Here is a 21,585-nt window from a genome sequence, read left to right on the forward strand (position 1 = left end):
TACACTTGCTCGAGGAGTTCCTCTGCTGACCCATTTTTTTAGATCCAACAGATCCAAGCTTGTCGTTAGGCATCTCTTAGTAAGTAAGTTATTAATAAACTTTCAAGCGGTAAAATTGATGCCTAGAAATTACAGCACCTTCATGACTGACGTCAGTTTGACATTATTGAAAGCAACTTCAATGTCAAGAAATTGCTTAACATTGTGATTGCTTAACAGCCAGAGAACCTATCTATGTTGTCGACTAGGTCGTGAAGGGCTATTTCAGTGAACTTGCCCTTACTATATATATGCATGCTGTTTCCGAGCAAGGCGATCTCCAAGGATCTTTGCCCTGAGATATGTTTCTATAAACCTCTCTAAAGTCTTGAGCATGAAGTATGACAGTCTAGTAGGACGAATATCTTTCGCCTTCGTGTGGTAAGTTTTCCCTACTTTTGGAATGAAAATTACCTTTGTGTCCCTCCATCCCACAGGTATATATGACATTGTTATACAAGCAGAGTATATCTCTCTAAGCCAGGGATGTATCAACTGGTGATACATCACCTGAGCCTGACAACTTAAAGGAGTCGACACTTTTTATCGCCCAAAAGATTTTCCACTCTGACACATTTTCCCCAATAACATCCGTCGAATGCATATCAGTGTCAACCTCTTCTAGAGCCACGTGTCCATTGGAGAGCTTCCTGGGAAATGTGTATCAACGTAGTTCTAGTGTTTCCAAATTAACATATTCCAGCAGTATGTATTAGTGATGGAGAATGACAGTTAAAAATGTTTTTGATGTTCTCGCCAGGATTGGAACTCAAATGTTTTCTGTTAAAGCAGCACATTCTAACTGTAACCAGTGTTGCCATATTCATAAATTCACAAAAGTTGAAAGAAATTATACGATTCCGTTATTATTTTTCAATTCTGTCAAAAACTAGCTTTTTTGGTGTATGGCAGTTTCAAGTATGTGTTATACATTGGAGTTTTCGACAGACCAATCTGGTTCCAATCGTGCGGTGCCTTTCGTCCTGTTGAAGAGTTTTACGCAAACCTTCCTTAGACCAATCCGTTCTGGGGTCCACCATGGTGGTCGCTGTTTGCCTCATGGCTTGACATTAGGACATGCTGACATAATCGAGTCATTCAGGATCAGAAGGACCTTTAGTGCCACCGCAGCCTTACAAAGATGGAGATTTATCTGCAGAAAATGAACCATAGTTAGGATTCAGAATTTCTACCACTTTTGCGTTAGTCTCGTCTTCTGAGTCCGCCAAGATTTGTTTGATCTTATCGTGATGAGTTTCCTAACGCATCCAAGGGCAGTTGAGAAAGCTACTTGCAGTTAGAAGTTGCAGACTCAAATTTCAGAGAAATCGCCTAATAAACGAGGCTTTTATGAGCTGAAGAAGCTAAATCGCTACATCGAACTATTGGGTTGCCCAAAAAGTAATTGCGGATTTTTCATTTAGTCGGCGTTGACAAATTTTTTCACAGCCTGTGACTCTGTAATTGCATTCTTCCTTCGGTCAGTTATCAGCTGTTACTTTTAGCTTGCTTTAGAAAAAAAGTGTAAAAAAAGTATATTTGGTTAAAGTTCATTCTAAGTTTTATTAAAAATGCATTTACTTTCTTTTAAAAAATCCGCAATTACTTTTTGGGCAACCCAATATATGGCAGCTATTTCTTTATAAGGTTAGATATGAACGATACTTTATTTGGATAGCGGGTTGCCCAATCCAATCTTAAGATTGTTAGGAACCTAAGTGGGCAGATCGGTCTGTATGACATCATTATAGAAATATTATCCTATGTGGACCATCTTTGGTTCGACCAAAGGTAGGCCTAGTGTTGCAAACAAAAAAAAAGAATGAATGAATATTCCAATAACCTATGGTGGTGGTTATAAAAATCATTTCATTTATTTGGATATTCGTTTTCGTTAGTCAACTAATTTTGAATGTCAATTATTATATCCTCCACCATAAGATGGGGGTATACTATTTCGTCATTCTGTTTGTAACTACTCGAAATTTTCGTCTGAGACCCCATAAAGTATATATATTCTTGATCGTCGTGACATTTTATGTCGATCTAGCCATGTCCGTCCCTCTGTCCGTCCCTCTGTCCGTCCCTCTGTCCATCCCTCTGTCCGTCCGTCTGTCTGTCTAAAGCACGATAACTTTCGAAGGAGTAAAGCTAGCCGCTTCAAATTTTGCACAAATACTTCTTATTAGTGGAGGTCGTTTGGGATTGTAAATGGGCCACATCGGTCCATGTTTTGATATAGCTGCCATATAAACCGATCTTGGGTCTTGACTTCTTAAGCTTCTAGAGTGCGCAATTCTTATCCGATTGGAATGAAATTTTGCACGACGTGTTTTGCTATGACTTCCAACAACTGTGCCAAGTATGGTTCAGATCGGTCCATAACCTGATATAGCTGTCATATAAACAGATCTTGGGTCTTGACTTATTGAGCCTCTAGAGGGCGCAATTCTTATCCGATTTGGCTGAAATCATGCACGACGTGTTTTGCTATGACTTCCAATAACTGTGCTAAATTAAGTTCAAATCGCTCAATAACCTGATATAGCTGCCATATAAACCGATCTTTGGTCTTGACTTCTTGAGCCACTAGAGGGCGCAATTCTTATCCGATTGGAATGAAATTTTGCATGACGTGTTTTGCTATGACTTTCAATAACTGTGCTAAATTAAGGTCAAATCGCTCAATATTCTGAAATAGCTGTCATATAAACCGATCTGAGGTCTTCTTGAGTCTTTAGAGGGCGTAATTCTTATCCGATTGGAATGAAATTTTGCACGAAGTATTTTTTTATGATATCCAAACACTATGACAAGTATGGTTCAAATCGGTCCATTACCTGATATAGCTGCCATATAAACCGATCTTGGGTCTTGACTTCTTGGGCCTCTAGAGGGCGCAATTCTTATCCGATTGGAATGAAATTTTGCACGACGTGTTTTGCTATGACTTCCAATAACTGTGCTAAATTAAGTTCAAATCGCTCAATAACCTGATATAGCTGCCATATAAACCGATCTTGGGTCTTGACTTCTTGAGCCTCTAGAGGGCGCAATTCTTTTCAGATTGGAATGAAATATTGCACGACGTGTTTTGCTATGACTTCCAATAACTGTGCCAAGTATGGTTCAAATCGGTTTATATCCCGATATAGCTGTCATATAAACCGATCTTGGGTCTTGACTTCTTAAGCTTATAGAGGGCGCAATTCCTATCCGATTTGTCTGAAATCTTGCACGACGTGTTTTGCTATGACTTCCAATAACTGTACTAAATTAAGTTCAAATCGCTCAATAACCTGATATAGCTGCCTTATAAACCGATCTTGGGTCTTTACTTCTTAAGCCTCTAGAGGGCGCAATTCTTATCCGATTGGAATGAAATATTGCACGACGTGTTTGCTATGACTTCCAATAACAGTGCCAAGTTTATTCAAATCGGTTTATAGCTCGATATAGCTGTCATATAAACCGATCTGAGAACTTGACTTCTTGAGCCACTAGAGGGCGCAATTCTTATCCGATTTGAATAAAATATTGCACGACGTGTTTGGTTATGATATCAAACAATTGTGCCAATTATGGTTGAAATCGGTCCGCAACCTGGTATAGCTGTCATATAAACCGATCTGGGGGACTTGAATTCTTGAGCTTCTAGAGGGCGCAATTCCCAACAGATTTGGCTGAAATTTTGCATGACGTATTTTATTATGTTATCCAACAACTGTGCCAAATCGCTCAATAACCTGATATAGCTGCCATATAAACCGATCTTGGGTCTTGACTTCTTGAGCCTCTAGAGGGCGCTATTCTTTTCCGATTGAAATGAAATTTTGCACGAAGTATTTCGTTATGATATCCAACAACTGTGCCAAGTATGGTTAAAATCGGTTCATAACCTGATATAGCTGCCGTATAAACCGATCTTGGGTCTTGACTTCTTGAGCCTCTAGAGGGCGCAATTCCTATCCGATTTGGCTGAAATTTTGCATGACGTATTTTATTTTTATTTTCAACAACTGTGTCAAATAAGTTTCAAATCGATTCATAGCCTGATATAGCTGCCATATAAACCGATCTGGGATCCTGACTTCTTGAGCCTATAGAGGTCGCATTTATTATCTGATTTGCCTGAAATTTTCTGCAACTCATTTTCTCTCATGACCATCAACATACGTGTTTATTATGGTCTGAATCGGTCTATAGCCTGATACAGCTCACATATTAATCGATCTCTCTTTTTTTACTTCTTAAGCCCCCAAAGGGCGCAATTCTTATTCGAATTGGCTGACATTTTACACAGGTCTCCAATATATAATTTAATTGTGGTACGAACCGGACCATATCTTGATATCGCTCTAATCTTTACTTTTCTTTCATCCTTTTTTTTTGCCTAAGAAGAGATGCCGGGAAAGAACTCGACAAATGCGTTCCATTGTGGAGGGTATATAAGATTCGGCCTGGCTGAATTTAGTACGCTTTTACTCGTTTTTTTTTTTGCATTTTAGCTTAAATATTAAAAGCCATTGAGCCATATAGCCATATTAATAACATACAAAATGCTTAAATTAATATTTTGTGTATAATCAACCAAATAAAAATCAAAAAATTAAAAAACTCACAATTTCATTCTCAAAATGTAATAAATGTACCTGAAAAAAAAAGAAAAAAAAATATTTTATGATAATTTTCATGATATTATGTTTGCCAATTAAAAAAAAAACTAAAACATTTACATGGATTTTTTAGATGCAATAGATTACATGCTTAAAAAAACAGCATTACCAAATCGCAAATAATAAGTTTTTCCAATCATATTGAAAATAAAAATAGGCGACGTTTCCAAAAAAAAAACTTTTTTTATTAGGTTGAGTGTTGATAGCTGATGTGATGTGAAGCGAAATGAACTGCTCTAAACTAAATGGCATGATGGTGGTAAAAAGGCAAATAATGGTATTTATTTTGTGCTGTAAAAAGAAGTGTAAATAAAAATTTGTACTCGTATATCAAAAATATGTTTATTATTGCATTTCTATAGTGTTTTCTCAGCATATTTTGCAAACATATTCTCACACGTGCAACGTAGACACATCTTGTCATCCGCATGAAACACACCACCGCATCCACATCCACATCCATATCAACACACACATCGGTACACTCATACGAGTATATCCATACGATACACCATGCATGGGGATGTGTGTAAACATTTGCCGTGTATCCTCCTTCGTGTAAAATCCATGTGTGGCCGACTGTGTTGTTGCGTTGTGTTAGTTTTATTCCGAAAAGGAAATTGTTTATTTGTCTACTCAATATGAAATTTTGGATAGTTATGATATCTCAACAATACTCACGTTCAAATTGTGTTTAATAGGGTGGAATATTCAAAAAACAAAAACAACAACAAATCGAACTGAAATTCGAATTTCAATAAAATAGTCATTAAAAATCAATTTTTGATCCAAGATATCATGCCAAGATATCATGCTTTAGTTTGGCAGATGATCCTGCCGATTTGGAAGAAGAAGAATTGGGAAACATATAGATTGTGTGCCAAACTAAATCATGGGAAATATTCAAAATCAAATGATGAGTGCAGCAATGAATTCGCTTGGAGCAATTCAGCAAACGGAGAAGCTGGTCGGCTCCAAAAACGAGTCTACTTGGGGTTTCGCCCTGAAGACGCAACTAGAACTGAAAGATGGTCATGGTCATGAATAGAGCCTGTAAGTAATGTATCTGCAGTTGATGCTGGAAAGAACCGAAAAGCTGGGTGCAAAATCATTTTGGCAATTGACAAGAGTCTGTATATACATGTCCGTGATTGCAAGACGGCGGCTGAAATTCGGAAGGCCCTTAAGAATCTATTTCAAGACACTGGATTGGACAGAAGAATTGGTTTGCTACAACAATTGTATTCTGTACAATTAGTGGAATGTTCTTCAGTGGAAGACTATGTAAATCAGATTATCACAACGGCTCAAAAATTTAACCACATTGGATTCTGCGTTAATGACGAATGGATTGGAAGTTTGTTACTGAAAGGACTCCCTGTGGAATACCAGCCAATGATTATGACTATTGAAAGCACAGGTAAACCATTAACAGCGGATAGTGTAAAGATAAAGCTTTAACAGGACGTTAAATTTGAACCTTCGCTCTCATATACTGCGTTATTTTCGAAGAGAGGAAAATTTACTGGAGGCAAGTATGTGAAGAAAAAATGGTCCAAAACAAGACAAGAAAGGAAAGTCGCAATGCTTTAATTGTGATGGCATTAGCCATTTTGCATCCGATTACCCGTCAAAGCAGAAGGAAAATAAGTCAACCAATAAAAATAGTAGTAAAGCAATGGTGAAATTCCCCTATATACGATTTAAGTGGCGGTACAACCTGGTGATATCCGTGGGTCATGATCATCAATCCTAGAAGATGCACATGAAGTGAGGGAATCTGAAGAAGTGAAAAGCGAACATAATGATGATGTTCCTGCAGCAATTCATTATGTAGATAATCAAGACGTTTCACCGGTTCCACGCAGAAGTGAAAGACTCGCAGCGAAAAAAAAGCTCTAACCGTCAAACAAGAATGTAGCGCAGACGAGCCAATAAGCCTTGAAGATGCTATGAACAGCTCTGAAAACTGAAATGGATTGACGCGATGAAAAGCGAGATAAAATCTCTTGAAGAGAACAATACATGGAAATTAGTAAAAAAAAACCGCCTGGAGTGAGTGTCATCAATACCGGTTCCACCCGGTACAGTTCCAAGGATTGGATCAGTGTGTCGGTCCGCACATTGTTAAAAGCCCCCTCGATGTCAATGCATACCGCCAGGGTGTACGTTGTGGCATTGAAGGATTCTTCTATTTTATGCACAACCTCGTTTTGGGCAGTCTCCACCGCCCTTCCCTTGACATAGGCATGCTGTTTGTATTTGAGCAGTTCACTGGATGTCTTACTCTTTATCAGGGTGTCCACAATACATTCCATGGTTTTGAGTAGAAAGGATGTAAGGCTTATGGATGTGTCGGCCTTTGGTGTCGCATAACTTGCCTTGCCGGGATTGGGTATAAATACCACCCTGGCCTCCTGCCAGACTTTCGGAGTATATGAAAGTCCTAGGCACGCTGTGTAAATTTTGGCCAGATGAGGCGCCACATAGTCTGCCTCTTTCTGTAGTAATGCGGGAAATATTGGATTGCCCAAAAAGTAATAGCGGATTTTTCATATAGTCGGCGTTGACAAATTTTTTCACAGCTTGTGACTCTGTAATTGCATTCTTTCTTCTGTCAGTTATCAGCTGTTACTTTTAGCTTGCTTTAGAAAAAAAGTGTAAAGAAAGTATATTTGATTAAAGTTCATTCTAAGTTTTACTAAAAATGCATTTAATTTCTTTTAAAAAATCCGCAATTACTTTTTGGGCAACCCAATATATCATCAGGTCCGGGTGACTTAAATGGTTTGAGGCTCCTCAAGGATTCCTTCACCATAAAATCCGTTATGATAAACCTTCGATCGACGTCATTATTCCTAGATTCCGGTGTCTCCGTGAGTCCCTTCGTATCCAGTGGAAAATGGCTTTTCATCAAAAGCCTCAACATGTCCTCCGTGGTCTCTGCTCTCACTCCCATGTCGTCTACTATAGTTTCAAAGTTTTTCGGCATTTAATGCAGTTCAATTGTTTTTCTCTCCACCCTTTGTTGGTCCTAGCTCACTATACAAATTCCATTTTGTTTGCGCACATATCGGAAATATTTTGTATATTTTACCAGGGGTTATAATAAAATTGTTTCCATACTCAGCGCGAACGCTGTGTGTGAGCAGAGTAGTGGGATATAGTTTTGCGATATTTTTCATAAATCCCACTTTATTTAAATATTTATTTATCAGCCAACGTACAATAATAAAGTTTATGTTTGTGCATGGAGCGTCGGCTAAAGGGGCTCGCTTTGTAGGGAAGTAGGTGAAATGGGCCGCAACACAAGCAAAACAAAACAAAACACATACACACACACACACATACACACACAAAACACTCGTACATAGGAAAAATATGGAACAGGAACTTTTAGTTATGAAAAGTGCATCAATATCTGCGCATTGCTAAAGGTAAATTTTGCTGCATTCCCATTGCGTTGTATTGTAGTTGCAGTAGTTTACTGGCGTTATTCTTCTCTGGGGAAAAATTCAGCATTTTTTCAACAATTTGTTTTTATAGTTGGCTCTGGCAATTTTTTCAAAAGCTTTAAAAAATTTCTAGCAAAAAACTGGAACAAAGAAAAAAGTTCGCGGCATATACATATTTTAATGGTTTTGTGTAAACGAAAGTGTTTTCTCCCCCCTTTGGATTTTTTTTAAACTTCATTATCGATGTCTATACAAACTATGGCCTAAATTGCGGAAAACATTTTTATAGAATTTTTCTGTAAAGTGGCTGCGGTTTGAATTTGCTAAACTGATAAATAACTAAAATAATTAATCCAAAATGTGGTCACTATCTCATAGCCAACCTAATTTGATTCATTGCAGGTTTTGCACATCACATGCTCTGAGCCAATTATCCACATTTAAGGTAAGTTAACAAACCACCCACAATGGCAATTGTCTAGTTTGTAGGCACATTTCACAGTTAATAGAGGCACAGTAGTACGAGAGTAGGCCGAAAAAGGTAACAATACGGGAAAATAATCTAACAGCCAGCATAGTTATCCTTGAATACTAACCGATCGCGGGTGACATTAAGTCACCTTGAAAAACAAAATGTCCAACACATCGAATGAATGACTTCCTGCAATCACATTATCGATATGGTTTTTATGCCCACCACCATAGGATAGGGGTATACCAATCTAATCATTCCGTTTGTAACACCTCGAAATGTTCGTCTAATACCACATAAAGTATATATATTCTTGATTCTGAGTCGATTTAGCCAGGTCCGTCCGTCCGCCTGTCGAAATCACGACAGCGGTCGAAAACTTAAAGCTATCCACTTGAAATTTTGCACAGATACTTAATATTAATGTTGGTGGTTGTTGTTGTAGCAGTTTGTTGTGTTCTATCTTTCGTCCGCTTGATTCTGTTGAGACCCAGGAACTCTGCGACTAAGATGGGGTGCGTCCACAGGGATCTGGGTCTGAGTCGAGTGAGTCTGGCTGGGCAGTTAATATCATTCGCAAGTTGTTGGGCTGGTTCAACGTTAGAAACTAGAGGGCATCTTCCTTCTTCTGTTCCTGTCGACGAAAACGTCTAAGTAAGTCTGATAACAGACTGTCACTTTAACTTAACATAACTTTACTCTCACTAATGCTGGCTTTGCAAAAGGGCCGAAAGGGTCTTGCATATGGCATATGACTGGGATAGACCCAGAAGTTTCAATGTTAACCCAGAGAAGACTGAAATATGCCTGTTCACGAGGAAGACGAAGGTGGGCCAATTTAACGCACTACGTTTCCTGAATAAGACGATTTCGATATCTGACAAGGTCAAATACTTAGGTGTGATCGGGGACAGGAAACTGAATTGGAAGTGTCACATTCAGGAGTGTACTGAGAGGCCTCACAGATGTTGGACACTATGTAGACGGGCCGCAGGCTTGAAATGGAATCCGAGGATGATAGTCCACTGGCTCTACAGGAGTGTGATAAGACCAATACTTACTTACGCTTCAGTAGTTTGGTGAACTGCTATGGAGATAAAGTGCAACATAAGGACCATACACTAGGGTCAGAAAACATGTTTACTTGGCATAGGCGGAACGATGAGGACCACGTCCACTAGAGCACTGGAGACTATTCTAGATATCCGACCCATTGACATAAAGATTAAGTGTGAGGTACCCACTGCGACTTAAGGCGACGCGGGAATGGATTGAGGATGGAAGCAGCTCATACCATCGCGGTATAATCGGTATAAGGGAAGAGGCTTCCAATAGGATACCTGAGATAAACCTTGAAGTCGAGTACGAGGCACTCCTGCCATCGGCACAATCTTGGATTGACGGAACCCTAGTATTGCCACCTGGAAGATCATGTTACACGGATGGATCATAGCTAGAGGGCAGGATGAGCCCTGAGGGTCTACATTGAGAACCCAAGTACTGAAATCTGTTTTCGATAACCTGACCATAATACCATCCTGCAGGCAGAGATCGGGGCGATCACGGAATGCGTGAGGTGGTATTTTTCATGCGAGGACGTCGAGTGTGAACATCTTTACGGACAGTAAAATTTCCATAAGGTCAATAACAACCAGGACGAAAAGGTCACGAACAGTCTTGCAGTGTAGAAAGGAGATTTACGCCTTCTCTGAGGATGGCAAAGTCCGCATCGTTTGGGTGCCGGGTCATAGCGGAGTAAGGGGAAATAAAAGGGCAGACGATTTGACGGTGAAGGCCAGAGGACTACCGTCAATTAACTTGGTTAACCCAAAGCCTTTGGGTACGACGCAGTCCGAGTTAAGGGAGTGAGCGACGAATGCGCTTTCAACATTGTGACAGCGGGTCGGTCGGTAGGATGACGAAAGTCCGAGTTAAGCAAGTGGGCGACGAATGCGCATGCAACATAGTGGAACAGCGAAACGGTCGGTAGGACGGCGAAAATCCTATGGGGGGACCTAGATCGTATGAAGACGATGCTATTACTGAAAGGAAGTAAGAAGGAGGTCAGTATAGCTTTCGGTATCATACCGGGACACATAGGACTACGAGCTCACTTATGTAAAATCGGTGCGGCAAGTGATAGAACGTGTAGGGCATGCGAGTAAGATGATGAGACGTTGGAGCATTTGTCCGGCTTTCGAGGCTGACAGATACCGGCACTTAGGTGGATACACAATACCAGACATGAACCAACTTCCTAACTTAAAAGTTTCTTTTTAGAGGTTATTTTATAGTTTTTAGAGTGCAAAACAAGCCGTTTACTGGCTTAGGTGTATGTCCATAGTGGCATGGGGCGCATTAATATCCGCACCCTCTTTTCAACCTAACCTAACCTTCCAATGCTGGCAACGTTTGTGGGGTATCACGCCATATTAAAACTTCTCTACCAAGGAAAAGCTTAAAACTTTAATCGGACTGCGGTCATTGATATGAAAGAAGTATCTCCTGTTCCTTAGTGGAATATTCATTGGAAATTTAGTAGTGGTAGTATATCTACTTGGTAGTAGTGGTACACCCTCCCCCGAAGTGCTAAATTTTGGTTTTGCAATAAGTTAAAGCCTCATCGAAGGCCACCGTAGCGCAGAGATTAGCATGTCCGCCTATGACGCTGAACTCCTGGGTTCAAATCCTGGCGAGACCATCAGAAAATTATTCAACGGTGGTTTTCCCCTCCTAATGCTGGCAGCATTTGTGAGGTACTATGCCATGTAAACCTTCTCTCCCAAGAGATGTTGCACTGCGGCACGCCGTTCGAACTCGGCTATAAAAAGGAGGCCCCTTATCATTGAGCTTGAATTTAAATCGGACTGCACTCATTGATATGTGATAAGATTGCCCTGTTCCTTAGCGGAATGTTCATGGCAAAATTTGCATTTGCAAAAGCCTCATTGAACTGAAGGGGATATTCAGCCTTCCCATTTTGAAAACTTAAAAAAAATATTCTAACAATTCCATCCCCCATTCAGATATTGATGTCATGTCAGAAGGCCAAACACTGTGCACTTTATGGTTTGCCATTTTCCCCCTACCCCTTCTTTTAGCAAAAATGCATAAAGCTCAATGGCAAATATGCAATTGTGAGTTAGTTCGCCTGGCATGGCATTTCAATCGGCTGATTTGATTCACCATCCAGGTTGGAATTCAACACAATCTCACATGCATTTTACAAATATATTTAACCAAAGAGCAAATTGTTAAATTTTGTGGTTTTTGCTGCCCCACCAATGAAATGCAGACAATTTGCAGTTCAATTTGTTAAAAGTAATTGATAAATTTTCCAGATTTTCTAATTAATGTTTATCATTGCAATGGGGGCTTTTATGCAGCTAGCCACAATTTATTTATATCGAAAAAGTAGTATTTGTGCGTGTGTTGGCCGAATGAAATCCATGGAAAATATTTTATTTTTGTCGAAACTTGTTGTTGTGTCAATGGATTTTTGGGGTTATTTTCAAACAAGCGTGTAAAGGGTCTTTGGCAAAAATTGCAAAATACTTTGCATGAAAAATGTGGCCAAAAATCCAATATAATTTTTGTGGTGATGTACACGCTTACATGGATAAATAGTAAATCGCTCAACATTGTTATCATTGATTGGTGGTGGTTGCAATTTTTACCTTGAGAGATGATATCGATTCTATGCTAAATGGCTTTGAATTTAGGTTACTGCGTGTGATCAGTTTATTGTTTATTTGCTATCGAAATTTGAGGTTACGACATACATTGAATTTTGGTTACCTGGTTTTGGTTGGTTAAGGAAAAACCAAAGTAGGCCGGTGCCGACTGGCTCTACACCAATGCCGTCATAGCTACAACGGCCTTATGAGTGACTGATGGACAGATGGCCATGGCCATGTCGAAAATGATCAGGATATGATTCTGAGTTGAGAGGTAATCCTAACAACTAAATAAATTTCAATGAACATTCCATTAAGGAACAAGGGATACCTGTCTCATTATAATGAGTGCAGTGCGATTAAAGTTAAGCTTTAGCTCTTCAATGCCAAGTCCGAATGGTGTGCCGCTTACCGACACCATTTAGGAAGAGAATTTTTAGCATAACTGGATACCTTACAAATGTCGCCAGCATAAGTAAAGGGGTAATCAACGCTAAAAATGTTTTCTGATTTTCACGCCGAGATTTGAACACCGCAACTATCAAAATTTAGTTAAAATTTATTTATTTCTAGCATACCCCCGTTCCGCTTCGCTACCCCGATTGGTATTCGAAATGACTTACTGTGACCTGCAGATTGTTGAGGTCTAGAAATTTCATATGCCAAGTTATGAAAACCAAATAGTTACACTACATACATAAATTTTCCGTACCTAAATCCACGAAAAGAGAGGGAACTGTTTTGTACCTTTTAGTACATTAAAGTACGAATTTCAAAAATTGATCTATTGGGTTGCCCATTGATTAAAGATTGATTAAAGTTCATTCTAAGTTTTATTAAAAATGCATTTACTTTCTTTTAAAAAATCCGCAATTACTTTTTGGGCAACCCAATAGTTACTCAATATTTACTGTCAAAATGTAACTATATACCGAATTAAAGGGCTCTCGTTCAACCCGTAAAGATAGTACTTATTTGTACGTTTTAGTTCCTAAATCTTTTTGCCTAATATATATTGGGTTGCCCAAAAAGTAATTGCGGATTTTTTAAAAGAAAGTAAATGCATTTTTAATAAAACTTAGAATGAACTTTAATCAAATACACTTTTTTTAAACGTTTTTTCTAAAGCAAGCTAAAAGTAACAGCTGATAACTGACAGAAGAAAGAATGCAATTACAGAGTCACAAGCTGTGAAAAATTTGTCAACGCCGACTATATGAATAATCCGCAATTACTTTTTGGGCAACCCAATTCTTTTAAGTGTAGCAGTACCCAAAGTTTCAGAGCTCTAATTAGCGTCAGTAGTTTGGTGGAGGCTATTCTAGACCCATCCATCCGACCAATTGACATACAGATTAAGTGTGAGACAGCCACTGCGGCTATGAGACTTAAGGCGATGGGAGAATGAATTGAGGATGGGAGCAGCTCATATCATTGCGGTATAATCGAAGCGACGATAGGAAACCTGGAAGGAAGGGAAGGAAAGAGGCACTGCTACCAGCGGCACAGTCTTGGATTAACGGAACCCTACTATTGTCATCTGGAAGATCATGTTACACGGATGGATCAAAGCTAAAGGACAGAGCGGGCCTGGTGGTCTACCTTGAGAACCCAAGGACTGAGATCAGAGGTAAAAGCCAGAGGACTTACTTTTACTTTACTTGGCTATGACAGAAAATTTGTTCCACTAGCCGAGCGTAGAATAGCGTTTCCAGTGCCTCGATCTTCTGCGCTCATTCTAAAATCTCTGACACCAAGTTTCGAGGCGTCTCCCACCACTTGATCTTTCCATCGGGCTTTTGGACTTCCCGGTTTGCGTGTACCACCGTGTTTGCCTTCAAAAGACTTCTTTGCTGGAGCTTCTTCATCCATTCTGACAACATGACCTAGCCAACGCAAAAATGCAAATTTTGCCCATGAACATTCCACTAAGAAACAGGGGCAAACTTCTCACATATCAATGAGTGCTGTCCGATTCAAGTTCAAGCTCAATTATAAGGGGCCTCCTTTTTATAGCCGAGTCCGAACGGCGTGCCGCAGTGCGACACCTCTGTGGAGAGAAGTTTTACATGGCATAGTACCTCACAAATGTTGCCAGCATTAGGAGGGGAAAACCACTGCTGAAAATTTTTTTCTCATGGGCTCGCCTGGTTTCGAACCCAGGCGTTCAGCGTCATAGGCGGACATGCAAACCTCTGCGCCACGGTGGCCTCCACGCAGCCGTTCTATTTTGATACGTGTAACTATGTTATCGTCAAATACTCCAAGCACTACCTCGTCTGCTTTCACAAGTACCCATGCCTCCAAACCATATAGCAACACGGGTATCATCAGTGTCCTGTATAGGGTAATCTCCGTCTGTCGAGAGGTGGGCTTGTTTCTAAACTGCTGACGTAGTCCAAAGTAGCATCTGTTTGCCAGTATTATTCTTCGTTTTATCTCAAAACTGGTGTCATTCGTTTCGGTTACGGCGGTGCCGAGGTAGATAAAGTTACTGACTATCTTAAAATTTTGGTTCCCAACTTTCCCCATTTTCTTTATCTGCTCGGTTGTGTAAGGCTTTTTGGGAGTTGAAACCATCCATTTCGTCTTATCTCCTTTTACTGCCAGACCCATTTCCCTGACACTCTTTCGATTCTTTCAAAGGCTGTAGTTACTACTTCCGGTGACCGACCTATGTTATCGATATCGTTGGTATAGGCGAGTAGGATGTAGTGTGCCATATCTATTCACATCTGCATCTCGTATAATCTTTTCCAGCAGGATATTAAAGAGATCACACGATAGGCTGTCTCCTTGTCTGAAACCTCGTTTGGTATTAAATGGTTCGGAGAGAATCTTTCCTATTCTTACTGAGGAACGCGTATCAGCAAGTGTCATCCTGCAGAGTCTTATTAATTTTGCAAGGATACCAAACTCAGACATGGCTTGAAATACCTTTGAACGTAAAGGAGTATCGAAGGCGGCTTTGTAGTCAACAAAGAGATGGTAGGTGTTTTTTTGTCCTTCCCCGGTCTTTTCTAGGATTTGGCGCAGTGTGAATATTTGGTCTGGGGTGGATTTAAACCCGGATCTAAACCCGCATTGATAGGGCCCAATTATCTCATTGACGGAAGGCCAGAAGACTACCGTCAAACAACTTGGTTAACCCGAAGCCTTTCGGGTCGACGCAGTCCGAGTTAAGAGAGTAGGCGACGAATGCGCATGCAATCCTGTGGTACAACGAAACGGTCGGTAGGACGGCGAAAACCCAATGGGGGCTTTTACTGAAAGGAGGTAAGAAGGAGGTCAGTATAGCTATTGGTATCATATTGGGACACATAGTACTACGAGCTCACTTATGTAAAATCGGTGCGGCAAGTGAAAGCATGTGTTGGGCATGCGGGGAAGATGATGAGACGTTGGAGCTTTTCCCTTATCATTGCCCGGATTTCGCGTCTAACAGATACGGGCATTTAGGTGGTGATACAATACCAAACATGAACCAACGTAGGAGATTTTGTAAGTAGCATGGAATTCCTAACTTAGATTTTCTTTTTCGATGTTACTTTGTTTTATTTAGACCGCACAAGAAGCCGATTACTGGCTTAGGTGTATGTTCATAGTGGCAAGGGCCGGATTAACATCAGGACCCTCTTTTCAACTTGACCTAACCTTTCGATCATGGTAGGTTCCCATGATCCGGCCCGGCCGAATTAAGCTTATTTTTATACCCTCCACCATAGGATGGGGGTATACTTATTTCGTTATTCTGTTGGTAACACCTCGAAATATGCGTCTGAGACATTTTAAGTCGATCTAGCCATGTCCTGTCGTCTGTCTGTCTGTCCGATCGTCCGTCCGTCTGTCCATTCGTCCGTCCGTCCGTCTGTCTGTCGAAAGTACGCTTACTTTCGAAGGAGTAAAGCTAGCCGCTTAAAATTTTTCACAAATACTTTTTATTGGTGAAGGTCGGTTGGGATTGCAGATAGGCTAAACCGGTCCATGTTTTGATATAGCTGCCATATAAACCGATCATGGGTTTTGACTTCTTGAGCCTCCAAAGGGTGCAATTCTCAACCGATTTGACTGAAATTTTGCACATGGTGTTTTGGTATCACTTCCAACAACTGCACTTTGTATGTTTCAAATCGGTCAATGTTTCGATATAGCTGCCATATAAACCGATCTTGGGTCTTGACTTCTTGAGTCTCTAGAGGGCGCAATTCTCGTCCGATTTGACTGACATTTTGCACGTGGTGTTCTGTTATGACTTCAAATAACTGTGCTAAGTATGGCGCAAATTGGCACATAACCTGATAAAGCTCCCATATAAACCGATCTTGGGTCTTGACTTCTTGAGCCTCTAGAGAGCGCAATTCTCATCCGATTTGACTGAAATTTTGCATCAGGTGTTTTGTTATGACTTCCAACAACTGTGCTAAGTATGGCGTAAATCGGTATAGAACCTGATATAGCTGCCATATAAACCGATCTGGGATCTTGACTTCTTGAGCCTCTAGAGGGCGAAATTCTTATCCGATTTGGCTGACATTTTGTACAACGGTTTCTCTCGTGACCTTCAACATATGTTTTTAATATGGTTTGAATCGATCAATAACTTGATACAGGTCCCATATAAACCTATCTCCCGATTTTGCTTCTTGAGCCTCTACAAGGCGCAATTCTTGTCCGAATGAACTGAAATATTACACAATGACTTCTACAATGTTCAGCATTCATTAACTTGATATAGCTCCAATAGCATAACAGTTCTTACAGTACCGACAAATGCGATCCATTCTGGAAGATATATAAGATTCGACCCGGCAGAACATAGCACGCTCTTACTTGTTCATTGTGTCTTCTTTTATCGACTTCTTTCCTTTTGCGAATATTTATTTGATGTTGCCTTCATTTGCTAAAGGAAAACAAAAACAAGTGAAAAATATTTTTCAAGTGGCTGCATGCAGCAACTACAACTATTGCTCTTAGCCAACTTAAGCACTCAACAGAATTTGTTTTCCGTCGTTTATTTATTTATTTAAAAAACAACTTAGCAAATATGAAAATTAACAAACAAAAAAGTTTAACAATTATTTAATAGAATGCTTTTTATTGGTCTACTCCATATTCTGGAGGAGAGTGAGTGTTGGAGTATGTGTGTGTGTGTGTGTGTGTGAGCCATGCAAGCAAACAAACAGCTCATCTCCTTATGGATATGCTTTCATCATATTTTCTTATTTCTCTCCTTTTTGCAAACTTTAAAGTTTAACATCAACTTTAAGTTCAGGCAATCCTGCTACAGCCTCTCTATGCCCCTCAATGCCCTAATGGCTCTTCTTCTTCGGTTGTTGCATTTTGCCCGCTTCCGTCTTTATTTGGTTTAATTTGTTGTGGCACTCAAGTCAAATCAACATACTAAGAATCCCTCATACGAAGTATAAACGGCAAAAGGCACAGAGCAGATGATAACTTTTTCTCCTCTCTCTCTCTCTCCATCTCACTATTGGGCATAAATATCCTAAGGATATTTAAAGTTATCTTAAGAAAAGAGCAAAACTGCAGAACTCCAACAATAATTTGAAACAGAAAATTCTTAACTACCAAAGTCTTATAGTCACAAAAAGCCTAGGAGGATAAGTGTGGGGAGGATTCGTAAATTGCCTTGTTCGTCGACAAATAATACAACAATACAAGAAATAATGCAAAAGAACAAATAAGATAAACATTTTTTCGGAAACAAGTAAATAATGCAATTTATTAAATATGCATAAGAACAACAACTAGGCAAGTAAGAAAAGGATGAATGGACTTAAAGTTTTACTCCTTACTTGGCACAGTTGTTGAAAGTCATAGCGAAACATGTCGTGCAAAATTTCATTCCAATCGGATAAGAATTGCGCCCTCTAGAGGCTCAAGAAGTCAAGACCCAAGATCGGTTTATATGGCAGCTATATCAAAACATGGACCGATATGGCCCATTTACAATCCCAACCAATCTACACTAATAAGAAGTATTTGTGTAAAATTTCAAGCGGCTAGCTTTACTCCTTCGAAAGTAAGCGTGCTTTGGACAGACAGACGGACGGACATGGCTAGAGCGACATAAAATGTCACGACGATCAAGAATATATATATACTTTATAGCGTCTCAGACGAATCAGATGGCAGAGTTTGAGCCCTCTGTGAAAATAGGGTACTACATTTTTTGATATTCGAAGGGGGGCGGACCCTCCCCCTTACCCCAATTTTCAAAATTGCCAAATCTCGGAAATGGGTGTACCGATTTAAGCAAAATTTTGTATGCCTCCCAATGGTACCCCCAAACACACAAAATTGGTATGAAACTTTAGGGTCATATAACTTGGGGGGACGCCCCATCGCAAAACCCACCCGAACGGACATGTTTAACGATTGCGTCAATATGGGTATCAAATGAAAGGTATTTAAGAGTAGAGTACGAAATTGGTATAAAAATTTCACCCATAGTGTTCGGGGAAGTCCCTTACCCCCATGAAAACCCCAACAGGTCACATTCGCCGTTTTGGGCAATATGCGTATCAAATGAAAGATATTTAAGAGTAGAATACGAACTTGGTATACAAATTTCACCCAAAATGTTCGGGAGGTCCCCATCCCCAAAAAACCCAATGAAAGGTGTTTAGAAGTTAAGAACAATGTCTACGGGGTCTCCACAACCCCAAAACTGACATGAATGTTCAACGTCACAAAATGGGTATCAAATGAAAGGTCTTTGGGAGTTGACTCCGAATCTGTTATACACTTTTGGGACAAAGTCCGGGACCGGCCAACCCATTAAACATCCTTCAATTGCACATGTAGTTCGATCGGGATAGTTTGGGAATTAAAACAAAGGTCTACGGGAGTAGAGTTCGAAACTAATAATGAAATAAGGTTTCAAGTATCTGGGTCACTACCTATCGTTCAACAGGACATGTATATCGCGTAAATAAAGAATTCAGATAAATTGTCTTTCGGGTCTTAGCACCGGGGGGAGGGACCCTCTCCCCTCAATAGAAACAACACCAAACAGTCATGTTGGAAGACTGAGAACAAATTGTTCACAAATGAAAGGGCGTGTCAGAGGGCAATCCCCCTCCGACTATCCTACTCAAAAAAAGGAATTAAAATAATATATGAAGGCCGATCAGGATAGAATGGGACAGCAATAAAGGGTCTTTGGTAAAAGAGTTCACTTTTTACCCTCAAATTGGGATAAACACAGGACGATCTACGGATCTTTAACAATGTGCTTTCCCAAGTGGTAGCGTTGAAATAAGAATTTGGACGTAAATAACGAACAAAAAAAAAAAATTAGTGTGGATCTGAACGAAATCCGAAGCGTATTATGAGGATTAAACAAAATCGTGCTCTATCGCGATTCTAATATTATTTCAGATTCTGCCACCTCAACTCCCTTCAAACCGGCCCTGTTTGCCTACTAAATAATGCCTAATAAATAATGGTATTTGATAGTAGAGAACGAAAATGAATGAAATGATTTTGAGGCCAAATGTTTGGGATCGTCTCACCCCATAAACCAATGGCAATTGGGGCAAAAATAAAAGGAATTTGTGAGTAGAGCACGATGCTGATGCTTTTCAGGGCTAATTGTGTGGATGGCCGCTCCATTCTCTACATACCCCTCAAACTGGAAATGTTAGTTAACTATGGCAAAAGGGGCTCAAATCTGATATATGTTATATGGCCAAGGATTTCAGGGACACCTCATCATATGAACTCCCCCTAAAGAAAATATGTATATTTGCTCTAGAGGCAAAATTTGGCTCTCGCCCGGGCCTTTTACATTTATTTTTTTAAAGACAAAATTTCAAAGAACTTTGTTGAGATTTTTTCTAAAGACAAACAACTTTTCAAGTTCTTGCCTGTTAGGCCGAAAATAAGTAAATTTTACAATTTTTGTTTGTTTCTCTTTCGAGATGAGCTCAATGATCGAAAATTTTTGCTTTGCAAATGGAAAAAGGAAAGCTAGAGATCGCAACGCACACTAACCACTATGGGACGCGTTTGGTAATTTGGTATAGAATTACTCATCCGCCAATTAAGGTGTGAAGGCTTCAAGGGCCGTACGTTGGTAAGTTGAACTTACACCGAATTTATTATGAAAAATGCCTCTATGATATAAATACCAGATTAATCACGCTCGACAACCCTGTCTTATAGCTGTACTTTTCCCAATGCATGTGTTTCTGTGTAATGACAGATTTTTTGTCTACACAAATTACACTACTCCCATGGTGTACACATGATTCTGTGCATCTGTTGGAAGTTGTATTGATGGCTTCAAAAACGACACAACGTGAGCGTGTGTAAATGTCTCGCTCCGGTGGAGGTTTATTTGGATGACCTCAATCATTGGTCCTCCAATAAATGGGCTTCTTGGGAGTGATTCATGGTATCCTCGTCCGCTCCGTTCTTCAGGTTGCATTGACTTTCTTGTCACTGCACTGCCTGATGTTTCGCTGTCTCGCTCCGGCGGAGGTTTATTTGGATAACCTCAATCATTGGTCCTCCAATAAATGGGCTTCTTGGGAGTGATTGATGATCTCGTCGTCCGCTCTCTGTTCTTCAGGTTGCATTGAGTTTCTTGTCACTGCACTGCCTGATGTTTCAGTATAAGGTTCTTTGCCTATTCTTGTCTTACGAATATTATTAACGTCGGTAATGGTTCCATCGTCGGTTCCCAGGTCGTTGCGCTGTATTGAGTTTCCCGTCCCTGTGTTGTCTGATTATTCAATATTCCTATCCTAGTCTCCCAAATCTTGAGTAAAAGAGCTTCTACTCCTACTTCTCCTACTCCCAGGTGATTGTCCCATCGTCCGCTCCCTGTTCTTCAGGTTGCATTGACTTTCCTATCACTGCACTGCCTGATGTTTCAGTATTAGCTTCTCTGCCCGTCCTAGTCTCCGAATAAAGTCGGAAATGGTTCCATCGTCGGGTCCTTGTTTGTTAGGCTGTGTTGAGTCTCTTACTCCCGCACTGCCAAATGTTTTTATATTAGGATCTTGGCTTATGTAGTCTTCTTCTTATTTGGGGCAGCCGGTGATAATCTCGTCGTCAACCCCCTGTTTGTTAGGCGGTATTGAGTCACCTGCCACGGCACGGCCTGATATCTCAATATGAGGATTTTTGCCTATCCTATACTTCCCAATCTTGAAAATGACACCCTTGCTCCCGTAGTGCGTCCTTAAGTCTTAGCCAAACTTGTCACAGAGACTTGATCAATGCCAACCACAAGGATA

General features: G+C 40.1%; 1 protein-coding gene across 1 annotated transcript in view; it reads left to right on the plus strand.

Moving 5' to 3' along the window:
- The window catches only part of LOC106080532 (serine-rich adhesin for platelets), a 556,280-nt gene that overhangs the window by 257,239 nt on the left and 277,456 nt on the right, over positions 1 to 21,585 (plus strand). Inside the window, exon 4 of the mRNA XM_059361863.1 lies at positions 8,573 to 8,615. The gene's annotated coding sequence lies outside the window, so the exon portion shown is untranslated. The remainder of the gene's footprint in view (positions 1 to 8,572; positions 8,616 to 21,585) is intronic.

This window comes from Stomoxys calcitrans, chromosome 2, assembly GCF_963082655.1.
Source record: "Stomoxys calcitrans chromosome 2, idStoCalc2.1, whole genome shotgun sequence".
Lineage (NCBI taxonomy): Eukaryota > Metazoa > Arthropoda > Insecta > Diptera > Muscidae > Stomoxys > Stomoxys calcitrans.